We start from the raw sequence: 21,173 nt of genomic DNA, 5'->3' as shown, positions 1-21,173 counted from the left end.
TCCCATCGTCGCCATAAGACCTATCTGTGTCGATGCGACGTAGAGCAAAATAGCAACAAAAAAAATAGCCCTTTAACACAGAACACCAAACACAAAAGCGCGATGCGTGAGAGGTTCAACCCCCCATTGTTAGTAAGTGGCGTCCTTACTGTAATCTGCCCTGCTCGGTTTGAGAATTGTAGATTTTTCTACCGGACTCTGCATTTATTTAGGCTTCTCCAATTAAGAAAATGCATTAGGTTAGTCTACATGACTACACTCCATGGAAGTAAATATAACGAAACCATTTAAGATGCTCTCACTTGATGAGCGGTCGGGTTGGTCGATTGTTTAAGGGTGCTTAGAAATCTTAGATCTCCATATCATTGTTATTTCCGGTGGGCCGCTTAGTGTCAAAGAATTAAATTAACTCAGCTTAAGGAATTGTCCTACTGTTGAAGATGTTACGTGGGCTCCCTACGTATCATCGCTTTCGGAGGTCTGGAACTCCATAGTTGAAGGACATACGATTATCGCTTTTTATGTGTCAAATCACGTTAAACGTACACATGTCTCGACTCAAAAACTACGCGGGCTCTTGTGCGGAATTAGAGTCAAACGTTGTACACCTTGCCTCGTGCTAGAGTCATTCTTAATTTCTTGTCTTACACTCTACTACAAGGGGCGCGTGTCGTTTAAAAGGTAAGTGATCGCTGTCAAGAGCATGGTTGTCATATTTTATTTGAACATCTTAGCGTTTAACCAATATACCGGGCTGTGTGGATCGGACGGTTGAGGCGCTGGCCTTCTGACCACAACTTGGCAGGTTCGATCCTAGCTCACCCCGGTGGTATTTGAAAGGGCTTGCTTAAATACGTCACCCTCGTGTCGGTAGATCTACTGGCACGGAAAGGAACTTCTGCGGGACTAAATTCCGACACCTAGGCGTCTCCGAAAACCATTGAAATAGTTAGTGGGTCGTAAAAGCAATAACATTGTTGAACAAATCATTATCGCAGAATATTTTGTTTCGAGCATAACCCGCGCGGTGGTCGCAGATGAAGGAAGGAAGGAAGGAAGGCATTGGTAACAGAGGTGTGAGGATCTCTGTTGGGGAACGAGAACTTCCGTTTTAAAGCCAACTGCCGTCATAAATCACTACCTGTTGGCTAAGGGAGGGGCCAGGAGATCAAACGTATGCAGTTTTCTTTACTACTGGCTGTAGATCGGTTGGCCATCCAAACTATAATTAAGATTAAAGAGTTATATAGCTGGGACAAAACATGACGGCCTCAGTTCCTGGAAGTGAGCTGGAAGCCAGCAGTCAATCACACCCTGCACCCTGCTGAGTTCTAAGTGATCCTTGTGTGCTGTGGAGAGGTTGCCAGATCACTTCCTTCCACACTCTCTTCAGTCTTTTTCTTCGTGTCGAATGCAGTAGACGGTTTGGCAACTCCGGCTACAGCAGACGTAGTAAATCCTATTAGCCTCTAATGGACACCAGGCTGCCGCTGAAGAGGCGAGGTCGTCATGTTTTGTCCCCAAGTATTCTTGCGTAGTTCTCATATGAAAAGTGATCAGCAGTGTTCAAGGCAACTTATAAGTAATGTTATCATTTAAACTTATTCTAAGAGCATATAAGTGCACCCTTTTATTAGCAAAGTGTGGATAAAATTTCATGCATTAACTTGAGAAGAAATCAATACGATAATGTGTTTCTTTCTTTCGGTCTTGCTTTTATTTGGGGACTACAAAAAATTTCAGCGGATCATTTCTCCGTGAATGAGGAACATCCCAAATAACAGATGCCGAGATGCCCTGACTACCTGTGACTGTTTTTTGATGGATGTAGTGTTTTTTCATCTGTCTCTTGCTCCAAGCCAGAGTACCTTCCGACGAAATCTCAATTCTCATTTATGGTGACCGAGCTCGATAGCTGCAGTCGCTTAAGTGCGGCCTGTATCCAGTATTCGGGAGATAGTAGGTTCGAACCCCACTGTCGGCAGCCCTGAAAATGGTTTTCCGTGGTTTCCCATTTTCACACCAGGCAAATGCTGGGGCTATACCTTAATTAAGGCCACGGCCGCTTCCTTCCCACTCCTAGCCCTTTCCTGTGCTATCGTCGCCATAAGACGTATCTGTGTCGGTGCGACGTAAAACAACTAGCAAAAAAAAAAAAATTATGGCTGTGACACTACGGAAGCCGCTAAGGTATGAGTGATGCTGTGTAATGTCATCCAGAGCACGGCTGGTGTGCCTGTAGCTTATGTTGTGGAAGGTGCTCTCTTAGGACCGAGTGCTGCAATAACAGTTTCTGGTACCATTACGAAAGCAATGGGCAATTACTTTACTCCCCCGGATGGCTCGTACGTTTCATTATGGTGCGGCTATTGGTTCTTTGCAGTTTCTCTGTAACCATATACCTTTGATGGTGCTCTTTGAGGATCCAACCAGCCAACTTAATAGATGGACGGACAGATGGGATTCATAAAAAATGTAAAAAAAGCAATGGCCAGAGGTAAGTAGAAGAATCTGGCGCTTCTGCATTTCCTTTTAGTTTGTCGCCGCAGTGAGTGGCTCAGGCGGTTGAGGCGCCGGTCTTCTGATCCCAACTGGGCAGGCTCGATCCTGGCTCAGTCCGGTGGTATATGAAAATGCTCAAATACGACAGCCTCGTGTCGGTAAATTTACTGGCACATAAAAGAACTCCTGCGGGTGTACATTCCGGCACCTCAGCGTCTCCGAAAACCGTAAAAGTAGTTAGTGGGACTTAAAATCAACAGCATTAATTATTATAGTCATGTTTAACTTGGTTTGCTTCTTCAGTGCTCCAGTTGAAATGGATTTTCAAATGTTGAGAATCCCCTGAAATACATTCGTGTTCCCCCCGCTTGAATACCACTCTTCCAGGAGAGTCGGAACTTCGAATATGAGCAATGTCGGAGCGGCCCTGAATAATATGAACAATGCTAGGGATTGCAATGAACTTGGTTGGAGGATACGTTGCGGCCGCGCCGGGGAGGGTAAGAAGGGGCCAGAGAGCGCAGTCGCGCGGAAGCGCCTGTTATTGATGGAACTACCCCCTCAGCACGCCTCAGCCGTGGTGAACAGTGATCGATTACGACCACACTACTGCACTTTAAGACCAGAAAAATTTATGGGGCTGCAATTCAATTTCCCAGCCTGGATAGTACATTACTGAAATGCCTTCAATGACGTCAAAATAAACTCATTCAAGAATTAATAAAACTATAATAGATTGAATAATCTTCACCAGGAATCACTTAGTAGACTATTGGTTTTTTAAAAAAAATGGGTTTTGGCCCTATTAACCATACAACCAGCAAATGATTATTGAACATTTACAATTTAAGTAACAATGTATAAAAAAATACACATGTAAAAGAGAAAATTCGCAAGGGGTAGCGTACGGTAACAGTATCAGATAGTACTGTATCTAATGCCATTCCAGTTTTCACACTATTTATCTTAGGATGAAATGAGCTTACGTATTTTTTAAAAAAAAATTCCCTGTTGTACGGCTATCGCCAAGGAGGAACACCGTATACATGGTGATAACTAGAGCCCGGAATTTTATGCACTAATAGGTTAGAATGCAAACTTACTGGAGTGATGATCAAGTATAGTCTACCTTCACAACTACTATGCTATGGGATTTGCATAAGCATTAGGGGTACGGCCCATCAGAACTCCTATAATTTATGTTACTCTTTCCACATTATGGAAGAGCGGGTGGCCGGCATTTCCTACTAACCAAATTAGTTTGTAATCTAACCTACTACCGCATGAAAATACGGGCTTTAGTGATTACTATTGATAATGAACTGCGTCAAACATCTAAATGAATCTCCGTTAGAAACGAAACAGGAATACCAAAACGAAGGATGAAATAAACTGAAAATATTGTGATACATCCTCGCGCACCGAAGAGCAACCCAACCACCTTCCAGCAACTGGCGGGTATGTGAAAGCAAAGGATAATTTCATAATATTATTGTTGAAGCAAGTAAATAGAGAATGCTAGTTGCAGCATTATTTCTAAAACACACATTCACGGAATGTTTTAATATTCGCAGTTCATTCTTTTGTGTTCTCTCGTGTCAGAAAATCGACGCTGTACATTCTTTTGTTAAATAAATTAATACATAACATTTATGAACAATTTTAGTTATATTTTAAAGTCACTATTAGTAATTAGTATTAGTAATTTAAGTTGACAACCGATGAGTTCGATGATGGTTTTATAGGAATATTACTTTGGACTTTTAGCCAAAATGACATACACTGTGGATGAAAGGAGAAAGTAACACTGGCGCGTTTGTAGTTTTGTGAACATCATTTTTCGTGCTGCACTGTAGTCTGTACAAACACATACAATATGGTCAAATCTGCAACTCTGGGGGAGGGGATCCTAGTCACACGTGAGGGAGTCCAACACTTTAATACGGCGAAGATGTTTGACATAACATCGTGTCGGAGTCTCATGCGTATTGGTAATTTAAGTTGACATTCGATGAGTTCGATGATGGTTTTATAGGAATATTACTTTGGAGTGCGTTATTGGTTTTGTATAACTGTAAATTTAACTCCATTTACAAAATGGGAAATAGTACAATTCGTAGAGCATTTCGGATGAGTAAACATATTAGATCTGCCATAGTCTATTTTAATAATGATTGAGCTGCCCCTCTGGATCAGTGGTAGAGTGTCGGACTCCGGATCACAAGATAGCGGGTTCAAACCCGGCAGAGGGGTAGTCGGATTTTTGAAGGGTGGGAAAAGGTCTATTCGACACTCCATGTCGTACGATGTCGGCATGTAAAAGATATCTGGTGACACATTTGGTGTTTGTTTACCCGACAAAATGAATTAAAACTCAGTCTGTCTGCCATCAAGCAGGCCTAGAGTAAAATGGAACGTCGAAATTGACGGGCAGACAACTAGATGGCGTCAAATTGAAATGTCTCCACACGATAGCTAAGGCCATACGATTCTTATTATTTCGTATGGCAAAACGAGGATACATTTTACATACATATAAATGCATATTTCTTAAATAAGTATGTGATTTACAAGTCAGCATTCAAAACTTAAAGTCCAGACTTTTCAGCCAGTCCACTGCTTCTGTAGAGGCACTATGTAATTCTTGAACAGATCCACTGAATCTTCTTTTAGGACAGTCCATAACAACGTGCTGGATGGTCTGAGGCACATTATCACAGTCGCAGAATGGGTCTTCAGATTTTCCCCACTTGTGAAGCCAGAATTTACACCTTCCATGATTTGTCCTGATTCTGTTTAAAGATGTCCATTCCCTTATTATTATTATTATTAATAATGATTTACCACCCAACCCTTCTATAAATAATACAATGAAGAAGTTACAACGAAATTTAAAATGTTCTTCTTATTCTTATACTTCTGCCATTATTCTCACCCCCTGGTGCGATCGCGGATGCGAATTATGTGCCACACAAATGGATTTGGTCGTTTTATAAGCCCGGATGCCCTCCCTGATACACTATGTGGAGGAATATATTCACTATTGCATGTTTCTTTGATGAGTGGCAGTGTGATGCGTTTATATAAAAACGGTTTTATTGCGACAAACACAAACACTCAGTCCCCAAGTTAGAAGAATTAATCAGACGCGGGTGAAATTCTTGGCCCAGACGAGAATCTCTGAACCGAAGACCTAGACGCTGACTACTCAGCCAGGGCGCCGGACTTGATCGTTTCCGATTAAATTACTTTTATTAGAACAACGGTTTTCTTTGCAGCAATTCTATCAATTATACGACGAGGAATTGACAATTTGCTTTACATCGCACCGACACAGATAGGTCTTATGGCGACGATCGTATAAGAAAGGCCTATTAGTGGGAAGAAAGAGACCGTGGCCTTAATTACGGTACAGCCCCATCATTTGCCTGGTGTGAAAATGGGAAACCACGGAAAACCATATTCAGAGCTGCCGACAGTGGAGTTCCAACCCACTATCTCCCGAATGCACGCTGATGGCTACGAGACCCAAACCGAGCAGCCACTTGCTTGGTACGTCGGATTGAAATATCTGCACATGGTTGCTGAGGTTATAGGATTATTATTATTATTATTATTATTATTATTATTATTATTATTATTATTATTATTATTATTATTATTATTACTGCTGGAATTGTCATGAAGATACGCTTTCTGCGATTCCACGAACATAACCCGTCAAGGACTGGTACAACAGCTAATCTCGAATAGAATGGTAGCCCCTGCCCTCCCTTTCGATGGCGAGGTACGAGTAAAAATTCACACTAAGAGCGTAAGAGACGGAAGGCAAAGAAACGAAAAATTGGAGTTAATAAATTGCATTTTCTTATGATTAGGCCTTATGAAGCTAAACTTTAACTCGGCTGGCTATTCATGTTTCAAATTATACTAGCTGAAACTCGTCAGTTAATGATGGTCAATGAGGTAAATATTTATTAAAGGATTTCCTTATATGCGACATTCCTTGTTTTTTTTGGTTTTTTTTACAATTTTCTTTACATCGCACCGAGACAGGTATGTCCTACGGCGACGATGGGATAGGAAATGGCTAGAAGTGGGAAGGAAGCTATCATGGCCTTAATTAAGGTACAGCCCCAGCATTTGCCTGGTATGAAAATGGGAAACCATGGAAAACCATCTTCAGGGCTACCGATAGCCGGGTTCCAACTTGCTGTCTCCCGAATGCAAGCTGATAGCTACGTGACCCAAACCATGTAGCCACTTGTTCGGAGTATTCCTTCTACAATTACCTTTTGGTATTATTGCAAATTTAAATATCGCTCTCTTGACATTGCAACATTTAACTGGCCATGTCTGAATACTGGACGAGGTAAAGAGAGACCTTCACGCCCCTCTAGGTTTATTGATCATGATACAAAATGCCAAGCGAATTGGAAAATACTGTCTCTTCAAAGCAAATGAAAGTGTTTTATCGGATGTTGTTAAGTCAGTTCGAAGGATTAGAGCTCTCTTTCCAGCTTTATTTCCAACTCTAAATAATTTTCATACATACTTCTTAGAATTAAGCCCTAATCTAGTTCCGTTTAAGAGCCGTTGGGAAACGTTCAGATTTCTAAGGAGCATAACTATGGCTCCAATTTTTAGAATAAGAATATTTTGAGGCAAACCAGTAATTCCAAGGAATTCATGAATTATGTAGGACATTGAAGTAGCTAGCTTTCATTTTCAGTATTAGTCTCTTGACGCTAATGTGTGGTTTTGAAGTACATGGTACAAGCAATTAATTAATTAATTAATTAATTAATTTGAAAGTCATTGGGCTTGTACCAATTAAGATTGACAACTATCGAGGAAACGATCACATCTTAACGTTTTGCTATGAATTTAAATCATGATATCATAATGTGATAAAATTCTGGCTGATAGTTCAATAACATTTGATCCGTCACCAAATACAGAGGGGTAGTCTCAGTAACCGATTTCTTGCAAAAAAAAATCTGTGTATTTCCTTTTTCTCTTTTGGTTTTTACCACATATACACTGACTGACAGAGCAAATGCAACACCAAGGAGGAGTGGTTCGAAAGGGATGCAAGTTGGGGAAAAAACAGAGACGGCACGGACGAATAATTGATGTTTATTTCAAACCGATATGCAGGTTACACAATGCGCACGGCATCGACTCAGTAGGATGTAGGACCACCGCGAGCGGCGATGCACGCAGAAACACGTCGAGGTACAGAGTCAATAAGAGTGCGGATGGTGTCCTGAGGGATGGTTCTCCATTCTCTGTCAACCATTTGCCACAGTTGGTCGTCCGTACGAGGCTGGGGCAGAGTTTGTAAACGGCGTCCAATGAGATCCCACACGTGTTCGATTGGTGAGAGATCCGGAGAGTACGCTGGCCACGGAAGCATCTGTACACCTCGTAGAGCCTGTTGGGAGATGCGAGCAGTGTGTGGGCGGGCATTATCCTGCTGAAACAGAGCATTGGGCAGCCCCTGAAGGTACGGGAGTGCCACCGGCCGCAGCACATGCTGCACGTAGCGGTGGGCATTTAACGTGCCTTGAATACGCACTAGACGTGACGTGGAATCATACGCAATAGCGCCCCAAACCATGATGCCGCGTTGTCTAGCGGTAGGGCGCTCCACAGTTACAGCCGGATTTGACCTTTCTCCACGCCGACGCCACACTCGTCTGCGGTGACTATCACTGACAGAACAGAAGCGTGACTCATCGGAGAACACGACGTTCCGCCATTCCCTCATCCAAGTCGCTCTAGCCCGGCACCATGCCAGGCGTGCACGTCTATGCTGTGGAGTCAATGGTAGTCTTCTGAGCGGACGCCGGGAGTGCAGGCCTCCTTCAACCAATCGACGGGAAATTGTTCTGGTCGATATTGGAACAGCCAGGGTGTCTTGCACATGCTGAAGAATGGCTGTTGACGTGGCGTGCGGGGCTGCCACCGCTTGGCGACGGATGCGCCGATCCTCGCGTGCTGACGTCACTCGGGCTGCGCCTGGACCCCTCGCAGTGCCACATGTCCCTGCGCCAACCATCTTCGCCACAGGCGCTGCACCGTGGACACATCCCTATGGGTATCGGCTGCGATTTGACGAAGCGACCAACCTGCCCTTCTCAGCCCGATCACCATACCCCTCGTAAAGTCGTCTGTCTGCTGGAAATGCCTCCGTTGACGGCGGCCTGGCATTCTTAGCTATACACGTGTCCTGTGGCACACGACAACACGTTCTACAATGACTGTCGGCTGAGAAATCACGGTACGAAGTGGGCCATTCGCCAAGGCCGTGTCCCATTTATCGGTCGCTACGTGCGCATCACAGCGGCGCATTTCACATCATGAGCATACCTCAGTGACGTCAGTCTACCCTGCAATTGGCATAAAGTTCTGACCACTCCTTCTTGGTGTTGCATTTGCTCTGTCAGTCAGTGTATTTATGTAAGCGGCGTATTTTGGAGAAGGGTCAAAGAGGCGTGTATTGAATACAGTCATAAATAAATCATTATTTGGTGATAAGCACGTGGCAAAACCTTCATGAAATCTCTCACAAGAACAATAATTTTCACACCAGAAGGAATGGAATGTCATTACCTATGTAGCCTTTATTTTAGAAGACTATTCACACAAATTAATGAATGACTATTTGCCATTGAGTCATGCGAATCGAATATCGCCAGTTGCTCTGGAATTTAATTTAATTTTAATCCAGACACCGACCTCTCATTTAAATTTGGAGGAGTTTCAAATGTTATGTGCACGGTTCAACCGCTGAGCAGCAAAACAGCGCCTATTCTATCCACGAAGTACAGGTGACCAGGAAGACGTCTGACTGCGGATGCTTGCTTACCTCAATGTTTATGCTTTTAAAGACACTCTGCAAATCAAAAGGGCCAGAGCTTTCGTCAGAAATTCCAATGGATCGGAGGTTGGGTTTGTGTACAGCCTTCGTCATAAGAATTCACCATAGGTAAAGCCTCATCCTCAGATGTGCAGGTCGCCTATACGGCGTCAACTCTAATGACGTGCACCGTGCCTCCTCGGAGGCCACGCGGTATTTAATATTTAGTTCAAAAAGACAACTACAAATCAGCCACACGATATGCATTGAAACTCTTACAAATAATTTGCAATATAATAGTAGGTATAAATCTGGAATCTATTTAAATTAATCAGCTTGAGGGAAATTTACAGAGAGAAGTTCACAATACGGCGTGTCGGCATCTAAAATAACCCTGATGAACCCAGAAAAGTTATCATTCAGCTACATTCTCACAGAATTCTTATGTGAGTACATAGATTCCTATTTCTCTGAATGGAGCGCTGATTTTAGTGGCTCAGGTGGCATCCGTCATTTTCCGAGTAATGGCTACTTCACGATTTGCTTCCTATTTCGATAGTCAATTCTAGAGACAAAACTTTCGTTAAAATGCATGTTTTTATAGGAACCCAGCACATACCTCAAACTTACCTGTCTCATTACTTTCCGGTTCCAGATAAGTGTAACTCTTCCAGGTATTTTTGCATGTTTTTGTCTTTTTCGGAAACAAATAATGCAAAATGTATATTTAAGGACTTTTTAACCTAATCATGCATATTTTAATTTCATTATCCGTTTATCTTCCAGGGTTGGTTTTATCCCCCGGAATCGGCGAGGGATCCCACCTCTACCGCCTCAAGGGAAGTTTCCAGGAGCGTGAGACTTTGGATCGGGGATACAACTGCGGAGGACTAATACCTCGCCCAGACGTCCTCACCTGATATGCTGGGGGGGGGGAGGGGAAGACTGGAACAGGGAAAAGGAGCGGCCGTGGCCTTAAATTAGGTACCATCTCTGCATTTGCCTGGAAGAGAAGTGGGAAACCACGGAAAACCACTTTGAAGATGGCTGAGGTGGGAATCGAATCCCCCTTCCCTCAGTTGACCTACTGATTCTGATTGGACTTCATTCCAGTCCTTATCCTCGTACCAGTTTTGAAATTTCGTGGCACGGTCGGGAATCGAACCCGCGTCTTGGGATGGGGGGAGTTAATCACACTAACCACTACACCACAGAGGTGGACAATGTCTGTCCAATCCTTGTCCCGTTTCTCTACGGGGTCGGGAATGAGGTGAGATGAATCTGTCGTGGCGGGTTTTTATGATCGGACACCCTTCCGGACGTCAACCTCATTAGAGGAGTTAATGAGATGAAATGAATGACGTGATATATGCTGGTAGGCAGGGAAAGGGTAAAACCCGGTTCCGGCACATAGCCTACTCTTGTGGAGTAGCACCAAGGGGTCTGCTCAAGACTTAACGTCTCCATCCGACGGATGAATCACCATCAACAGTGTCATATGCCCTCACTCCACATGAACACTGCGAATAGGTTTGGAATTTCATCCAGTCTTTTGGCACGCAATCTAGCGATTAGAAATGGTATACCACCACATCCCCTACCCTGCCCGACAATCATGCACATAATATAAAATTTATTCAGTTTAAATACATGTTGTAATGGCTTTATCAAAAATGTAATATCCGTTTCAGATTTTTATTTTCCGTTTTTACACTCTCTTGTGTATTGAGCTTCGCTTTCATCAGTCGCATTCCCATAATACCCTGTCATTAAATCGGTATTAACTGTAATGATTTAAATTAATATTTATCTTATTTCCTCCTGAATTAATTACTTTATCGTTTTAGGTGGTAAACGGTTCCTCGCCAGACGATGCAGTGTGTATCAGAGATGCATAAGCAGCGTTTGAATGTAAAAATGTGCAGCAGGATTTAATTTACATGCGAACAAACTTCTGTAAACTATCCTCTACAATATTGAAATTTGAAGCCACATGTCTTGCCACTGGTAGACTCGCAATGCCAATATCATTGCCAATTGATGATGAATTCCATAGATCCCTCAGTTATGCTCGTGGGAAAATGTGTGTAGCGGCGAAGAACAAAGTGGACAGCGTCACAGATGCGAACACGGACTAAGGATATTTTTGTTCATAGAAGACGGTTCTTTGGGAAGAAAACTTGAATTAATAATTTGGTCTGGCACTGTCACAACTCTGACCTTTTAAGTTTGCACTCAAATCTTCTTGTGATGTAGAGAGGTCATTCATTGACTGACAAGTGCAGGAACTTCACAGAAATAAATTCAGAAATCTTCTTTAAGCCTGCGAAAAAACGCTATATGAAATATTTCAGCTTAAAATTTTAATCGGTAAGGTTTAATCATCTAAGGTTCAAACTGTGCAAGTTCAAAGAATTGTTGCTATTAACGATATATGTGCTGCGGGCCAGTATTTCTTCCTCAATATTATCACATAGCGGTTTTCTCAGGCGCAACGACGAAATGTTCATGGTTGTCAACAGTGCCAAAAAAAAAAAAAAATGAAATAAGGAATTTACAAATGATCTTGGTTGTTAACTGTGCAAACGAAATGAAGGGAAAAGGAGTTTGGAACAAGAATGAAAGTGCATATTTTAGTGTATTTTTCCTTGTTCGTGCATGTTGACATTGCATGCATGCATATTCTGGGTTTTTATAGTGCACGACAGTCTGGTCTTTAGTCATCTCATTGTTCCTCTGCTTAGTAGAGGCTGATGACCACGTGATTTTGCACCCTATAACAAAATCTAAGACGACAATAAACACCATCGCCTTCAGGCAAGCAACTCAATGTTAAAAAAATCCTAGTGATATGAGCTACGAATTTTAGGTAAATAAAATATAATGAAGTATGAGAATATTTTTTATTTATTCTAAAAAATGCAATCGTTTCTTTAATCATCGTTATCCGGTCGATTTGATTAGCGGTTAGCATTTTTCTACACTACGAACGCTAATGTGAGTCAATGCAGAGTTTCACTTAAGCCCTTATAAGTATATTCGGTGTGAACTTTAAAAAATCTCCTGTGGGTATTGAACCAAGGAACACATTCCAGAAATAATTATGTAAATAAGTTAATTCAGCTAGGATTTGAATACAAAAAGAAAACAAGTAAAGAAACAAGCGATTTCAGGTTGTTTTTCCGGGACTGCATTTAGGTCGCAAGTAATTTTCAAAATTTACCTTTTCAGTTTGATAGAGCAAGGCTCACAATTTGAAACCTTTCCTGGCCCTTTATCCTTTCAACTTTCTTCTGTTAAGAAATGTTTTTAACATTAAATAATTTGAGAAAAAAATTCGATATTCGAACCGTTGTTATTTTATCAGCTGCTGAAATTTCGCGGGCGAATTCGAATGGGCTTTGCGAGGCGATGTTTCTATATCTCCACGTGGCTTAAGACCGGCTTGAGAACACCAAGCGAAGAAAGAACTTCGCTAAGGGAGGGAGCTCACAATATGGCGCCATAGCAAGCACGCTACGATGAAATCGGCCGAAAAACCACGGTGTAATGTTCTTTACGGAGTCATGTGGCCTGCGTACAGTGGACTTGAGACTCACATTGGAGCGGAAGCCTTCTTCGATTGTTGCTCTCATGTCTGTCAGCCACGTGCAGATTTAGCGACACCGCATCGCAAAGCCCATTTGAATTCGCCCGCGAAGCGATCTGACTGGCTAACTTCAGCAACTGCGCGAGTTATCGAAATATTTTTTTCTGAAATTATGTATCAGTATGACCAACCATCTAACGCTCATATGCTCGATTCACGTTGTTTCCGACTACCCTGCGTATCAGGCATAATATAGTCGTGGTTCAGATTATTTTCTCCATATAATCACCGTGCATGCCTAAATACTTGTTCCACCGGTAACCAAGGAGTCGAAACCAGCGGAGCCTAAAAGAACTCCGTGTCAATCTCCAGAAGCCAGATCAGAACGGCTTGCTGCACCTCCTCATCGGTTGTGATTCGCTTGGTCTCTTCAGTGATTCGAACATATAAAGTCACTGGGCGCCAGGTCGGAGCTGTTGTGGGGAATGATGCAGTATCTCCCACCGGTAGCGACTTAATTGGTCACTCGTGGCTTGGAGTCGTGGTCCGCGCGTGCCAGTTTCGTGCCATTGCGACGAATTGCCTCCCGCAGCAAATGTAGTCTGGCACAGTACCGGGCAGTTCCTGGGTAAGAAAATCTACCAGCAGCATTAGCCTGCAGTCCCTTAAGAGCATCACCATAACCTTCTTCGCTGATGAATTTCTTGTACGGTAGGGACAAGGCGTGTTACCATGCCCTGGATGTTTGTTTTGTCTCTGGTGCCACATGATGGACTCGCGTATCATCTCCTGCAACAATACGGTGCAGCAAAACAAACAGATCACACTGCTCACTTCCACGTTTGACCATGTGACTGTACGCACAGCCGTAGTACAAGTGATGTGGCATAGGTTGTCTGACTCATGCCACCGAACAGCCATCCGCCATAGCTGTCGTTTCCTTGTCTCGACCTGGTGGGACATTCGAACACTAGAGCGAATAATATACTCTGGAAGGGGCTTGTTGGTTTACTTACTGAACCATTCTGGTGTATTTTCTCATGTTTTACTTATACTGTCGTACTACTTCTTCCTCATCCCGTAGCTCAACGGTCCATTGAATTTAGTCTTGGTTTTCTTTATTATAGACGTCCATTTACCTTGGTGCAGCATCATCTTTATCCATCTTTTAATTTTCACCGTCCTTAAGTCTTCCGCTACTCATCAATCCGTCGTAATCTGAATATTCCTCGCCTTCGACTTCCTTCAAATGTCTTTTTCACTACTCTTCCTCCATGTATTCTAAACCAAACCCCACACACCCGTAGGGTCATGGCCTACCAAGGAATCACTGTTCAGCTCAAAGGCCTACAGATTACGAGGTGTCGTAGGGTCGGCACGACGAATCCTCTCGGCCGTTATTCTTGGCTTTCTAGACCGGGGCCATTATATCACAGTCATATAGCTCCTAAATTCTAATCACATAGGCTGAGTGGAACATAAACCAGCACTCAGTTTCAGGTAAAAATCCCTGGTCTGGCCGGAAATGAAACCCAGTGTCTCCAAATAAGAATCTGGCACGCTACCCCTACACCGTGGATCCGCCTTCCATGTGCTCTATTTACTGTGTATGTCCAGCCCAGTTTAACATTCTTGTCTTCATTACTGAAGCAATATATTGTCCTACAGTACTGGAATATCAACCTCACTCCATTTACGGGGCAAGTATTTCCTTTTCCTTGTTCACGTCCACATTTACCGGAGTAAATATATATGTTTTTACTTTCCGTACACCACTTCGAACATATAGCATAGTTGCTGTTTTTAAGTATAAACATATTCACCACTAGCATTTTTTTAAACTTCTTTTTTCATCACTGTAGCGCCAGGCCCGTGGTATATAGGGAGCTTACATTATCGGCTCCTCGAAGGATTTTAATTCTCGAATTTCACTCATCCACTTAGGAGCTCTCTGATTTGAGAAACTGCGGATTTGGTCAAGGAAGCCAAGCATTACTGTCTTCACACTGACTTCACGTGACACTCCAAGGATTCTAATGAGTTGCATGTGTCAGGCTAATTCCTAGGGTTTCATTCAATTGCTCTTGTATCTCGATTAATACAACTCGCAGAGGTTATTGCTTTTCTAGTCAATGAACAATATTCAAATATTTGTTTGTTTCAAAGAAGAGAAAATGACAAATGGTGACATATTACGTGATAAAGTTAATGGACTCACGGTTTTGGTAAAAATGACTTACTGAGACTCTTACCATACATTAAATAGCTAAAGAACGAGAATAACAGTATGTTAGTGAAAGATTTGCTAATACTTTCCAAAGAATGTATCAACGTAGATGAAAATTCTTCTCATGTGATCAGAAATGAGTGAATCCCTGCTGAGAATTGTAACTAGAAACACTGAATCATCATGTGTATAACCTGGATACCTACACGGGTAATTGTGAAATTTTAGGTGAACTGAACTGAAACTGAAGGTTTTCATCGGAATAAGCTTCAATTGATTTTTTTAATTTGCTATTTGCTTTACGTCGCACCAACACAGATAGGTCTTATGGCGACAGTGGGATAGGAAAGGCCTAGGAGTGGGAAGGAAGCGGTCGTGGCCTTAATTAAGCTACAGCTCCAGCATTTGCCTGGTGTGAAAATGGGAAACCACGGAAAACCATCTTCAGGGTTGCCGACAGTGGAGCTCGAACCCACTGTCTCCCGATTACTGGATACTGGCCGCACTTAAGCGACCCTTTAGTAAACTGATTTTAGAGACCACGTGGTTCGAGAAACAACTAATTCCTTCTGAAATACGCCTGTGACTTGTTTGTGTCGTAGTGGGGGAGGTGTTTGAATTATCACTGGCATTTCCTTCAGAGAAAATTATCATTTTATCTAGCATTTATTTATGACTTGTTTTCAGTTGACGTACTCTTACACTATGCATTTTTCTGAGGTGGTTGATTTATTAGTTCAAGTGATAGACAAAATGTTCATGGAAACTGCCAAGTCAGGAAGGAGTTGATCGTCGCTGTTGATGCCGGAGACGTGAAGTGGTGTCATACAGACACGCAAACAATACCGCTTTCAGGCCATTTTGGATTGTTTACATGGCACTCCTCGTGTGATTTGTCGTGGTTGAGTAAGTAAGGACAGTGTAATCTAGTTTACTTGCAGTCTGTGAAATGAAGTTATCCTCTTTCAATCACACCACCACAACAGTGAAGAACATATAAACAGGCATTGCAGCTTGAGAGGGCTTGGATTAGTTTGTCTGAAAATGAGACGTCACTTAGAATTGTAGCTGTTTTTGCTGGCCGACATGTACATGTCACAATATTAATGGAAGCAATGGTCAAATGAAGGCACGCGTGTTCATAGACCTAGAAAATAATACTCAATCCAGTAATTTTCTCTCTGATGGCGAACGTTGCAAATTTGATGTTTCAGCAGGACAACGCCGTGGTCACATTGCACACATTTCTAGGGAAGCTTTCCATCACATTACAACTTTATAATGGCCCTTGTGCCTCAGACCTAAGCCCTGGTGAACAATGGCGGGTCATAAGAAACTCCTTAGACACCTTTAACTGGAAAATAACAGACCCTCTCAATGCAGCAAGAATGGGCCGCAATTCTGCACGAAGTTAATCAGGCTCTTATTGACTTATTCAGCAACGTATTCCAGACCGACGTGGCACCCTTTACTGACTTTTATCCAAACATGAATATAGAAAAACTGGAAAATGTTATCTCATCGCTGTCCAACCCTTGTCCTGTTTGCTCAGTTGCACCTTGAACCTAGAATTACAAAGAACCCACAACTTTATATATAAATCCTTAAAAATGTTCACAGATCCTTCTACTTTCCACTAACTGTCCCTTGACTAGTGGATACGATCACAGTATTATAATTTTGTGTGTCATATGTACTCTTGATTTTTATAGAAATGTTCGTATGGGTTCAATGAGCTCGCCTCTTTAGAATCCATGACATATTAGTTATAACGTTCTATGTTTCTCACATTTACATCTATCGTGGAAAAATTGTATCCTCTGGTAAACGTGATTCGGTCAACAGTGGCATTTCCAACAATGACATTGTTTTCTGAGTATATAGCCTACATTGTTTGTGCATTTCAATCTTAGTTATGTTCTTGTTCTAATGTGTTTGTTCTCGAAAAATTGGTTCCAAGAAAATTACAATAAAGGCTAGGTGAATCATCAGTTGAAAGGGCTTAAAATAAAGTAATTAACGTAAAATCATCTTCAGAGAATGACTTGGTTAGTGGAAATGTAAGTGAACATGAAGATAGTCATATCCGAAGAATTCTCCAGAACACTGTTTTACTCCCATGGCATAGTCTTTATTGATTCAAAATAGTTCAACTTAATGCATACCAGGAACAGTTTTATAGTGATCATAAGGTACTTTTAACGGACATGGTCTTAATAAAATATTACTTTTCTTTTCTTAAAATACTTTTAAGTACCGGGTAGTGGGTTCTATGAATCCCCCTCTTCAGATTTCATGTTACAAAAAAGAAGCTTCGGAGTTTTAGTCAAAAGTTCCATTTTAATTAGTGTGTTTTACCGAAATGGCTGGTTTATTACTGAGAGTAATAATTCAATAAGTTAATAAAAATACGAACACGTAAAATTCAACAGCCATACATAGCAGGATAAGAACTGGGAATCAGTGTACTAGCATGAGGAGAAGTATACAGGGATGAAATAATCTTCAAAACTATATACAACACTTTGTAATTCATTGTTATTACATCATAAAGGAACAGAAACAATTTAAAATATTGTATAAGCTCTTAAGCGTTTACAACGAAATATATTTGTTCAAGAGGATATACACTATCATATTATTAACAATCAAATGGTGAGAAATATTCCACACAGACATCATTACCATTTGTCCGTGGTTTCTTTCTTAACACTAATGAAAACATTTTTTTTAAATATTAAGCTTAGTTAACTAAACATACGATGTCTTTTCTTGATGTCTTTAAGTTATATTTAACACAGCACTTGAGATTATAAGTTACATACGAATTGCACGTCAAATGATAAAACATTTTGTTCATTTTAAACAATCTCCCTCTCTGCTTTTCTTGGGCAGTTTGTTAGAGATTAGAAAATCTTGTTTTACAAGTTCATTATTTACACAAAGCTCAAAAACAATTGAATTAACTTTCATTTCATATATAAAAACTCAAGATACTAGGCTTAATTTGTACACCGTTATAACTCTCATGTGACGACGAATATCATAACCAGTCTTCATTTTAACAAAAGCATATTCCATTTGGACACACTCCACACATTATTTTTGAGAAGAATAACTTCCTTAATTAAACTTCAATTCTATTGAGCTAACGAAGGTGCGACGAGAATCAAGAAATATGCTAAGGGAATGTGTTCATTGCTGCCACTTGTTTACTTCATACTATGACGGAGTAATTATTGAAATATACTGTAGTTACGTTAACAGCTGAATGACAGGTAGAGATGTATGGTATACACATTAATGATCTTACGAGATTTACACTCATTAGGGTATATCTGCATTTTTATTACAATTTGCTCACATGTGTTTCATATCCATGAAATTATGTTGATCTCAAGATTCCCACATTTTTATAAATATAAATCAGTATATATAGCATCGTTCCACAACATACCACCTCCCTCACCTATCAAATCAGCGAAAGTGACAAAATATAAATCTGCACTTCTGAAGTTAAGGTTTACTAAGTTCTACCCTCTGGCAAAGTCGCACATCTACAGATCGTTCTGTATGGTTGACAAATAAAGCCAATCATAAAAATTTAAAAATTGATTTTACATGCGAAATCACCAGTCAACTCTCCTGCTTCCATGGCAGTTTGACCTTTCGTTTATTTGTCTGTTCGGTTGTTTGCAAAAGAGGAACGATATGTAATAATACATCTCACACAGTCTACAACAAATTCCATTTTATTTTTACAATATGTTTAGTAAATAAATAAGCATGCCAGTATGCAGTGGCTTTAATGCCTTTAGATTAGGCGATTAATGTGAATTTGAAAAATGTTCTTTAATATCAACTGAAATATTTTTGTATGATTTTTAATAAGAATGGCCATGGAATTAGCTACATAGCGAGTGTTAATTATGCGTTTTGAGTTGCATAACTGCGAGCTTGCATTCGGGAGACAATGGGTTCAAGTCCCACACTCAGTAGCCCTGGAGATTGTTTTCTGTGGTTTTTCATTTCCACAGAAGGTTAATACTGGGCCTGTGCCTTAACACCACGGCCCCGTCCTATCTTATCGTCGCTATCAGACTTATCTGCGTCAATGCGACATTAAACCAAAACCTATAGGAATTGGCCACTTTGCATACGCAATATAGCGATACTGACATGGAACAGAACCACAAAGAAACCCAGGAACATATCTATTTTGAGATAGGACTAAAAGTAATTATAATTTTTTTTCGCGATTCTTCAACTTTTTTTTTTTTTTTTTTTTTTTTGCAAGTTGCTTTTACGTCCCACCGACACAGAGATTTCTTATGGCGAAGATGGGATAGGAAAGGGTTAGGAGTGGGAAGGAAGCGATCGTGGTCTTAATTAAGGTACAACCCCAGCATTTATCTGGTGTGAAAATGGGAAACCACGAAAAACCATTTTCAGGGCTGCCGACAGTGGGGTTCGAACCTACTATCTCCAGGTTGCAAGCTCACAGCTGCACGACCAACTCGCCTTGTCTTCAACATTTAGTTCTAATATGAGTTAGATATAGTGTAACACGAAAGTTAGTTCTGTTTTAACTAATAGCTAACTTCTAATGGCAATTTCAAAACAAGAAAAGTAACAATTTAAGTTGAGTTTTGAGTTTTAATAATGGAACATTGTCCGCCTTTGTGGTGTAGTGGTTAGTGTGATTAGCTGCCATCCCCGGAGGTCCGGGTTCGGTTCCCGATTCTGCCACGAAATTTGAAAAGTGGTACGAGGTGCCTCGGGAGGTCAACTGAGTAGAGGTGGGTTCGATTCCCACCTCAGCAATCCTGGAAGTAGTTTTCCGTGGTTTTCCACTTCTCCTCCAGGCAAATGCCCGAGATGGTACCTAACTTAAGGCCACGGCCGCATCCTTCCCTCTTCCTTGTCTATCCCTTACAATCTTCCCCTCCCCCGCATGGCCCCTGTTCAGCATAGCAGGTGAGGCCGCCTGGTTGAGGTACTAGTCATCCTCTCCAGTTGTATCCCCCGACCCAGAGTCTGAAGCTCCAGGACACTGCCCTTGAGGCGGTAAATGTGGGATCCCTCGCTGAGTCCGAGGGAAAAACCAACCCTGGAGGGTAAGCAGATTAAGAAAGAAAGAAAGAAAGAAATAATGGAACATTTCTTTAGTATATTATACGATTCTGCTGTAAAATTCTCTTTGTTTGTTGTGAACCGTTAAAATTAATTAACATGGACAGTGTCTAATACAGACATACATGGGTTTCCATACTTGGTCATTCAGTATGTAATGTCGGCGGGACGCGCGTGTGATGCCTGGTCTGCTAATTGACTTCTGCATAAGGTCAAACATGACCCATACTAGGAAACTGCTCATCACCCACTTCAAAGAATTAAGTCTTCACGAACAACGAAATATATTATATCTTGTTATTCTCTTCTCTGACTAAGTATTCGAAATTACCGTTAATTTCTGTATCATAAATATTGTTTAATAAAATTGCGGTGTATGTACTGTGCAAAGTGTAGTTAGAGTGTTCATAAACCTGTATTGTATTATATGAAGACGCTATATAAAGGGGCTTTTCAGCCTCAGTGGCATGAAAATTATCAACAGAGTTCAATTCAATTCAAACTGTAGAAAAACATAAATCTCGCAATTATATGAGTAGATTCATGTCACGAATTTATATGAGCTTAGACTATTATATTAATTTTGAGTTAAAAATTTAATTTGATAGCAATTCTGTATGTTCTCTGTGTTCGGAGCAAAATGTTAACTCCTCACATAGCAGTTAACACTGACGACAAACGGTGAAGCACGTGCTAGTCTAAAGTACCGTTTGTATTAGCGTTTTATCATTTAATTTTTAGAAAATAATCGCATATCCTCCACACAACTTATAATACGCCGCATGAATTAATTAATTCTGTGAACAACAAACACATGTTTATTTCAAAATATCTAGCTCTACCTGAGACTGTTAACT

The sequence above is a fragment of the Anabrus simplex genome, chromosome 1, assembly GCF_040414725.1.
Source record: "Anabrus simplex isolate iqAnaSimp1 chromosome 1, ASM4041472v1, whole genome shotgun sequence".
Taxonomy (NCBI): Eukaryota; Metazoa; Arthropoda; class Insecta; order Orthoptera; family Tettigoniidae; genus Anabrus; species Anabrus simplex.
Note: the sequence above shows the minus strand (reverse complement) of the source record.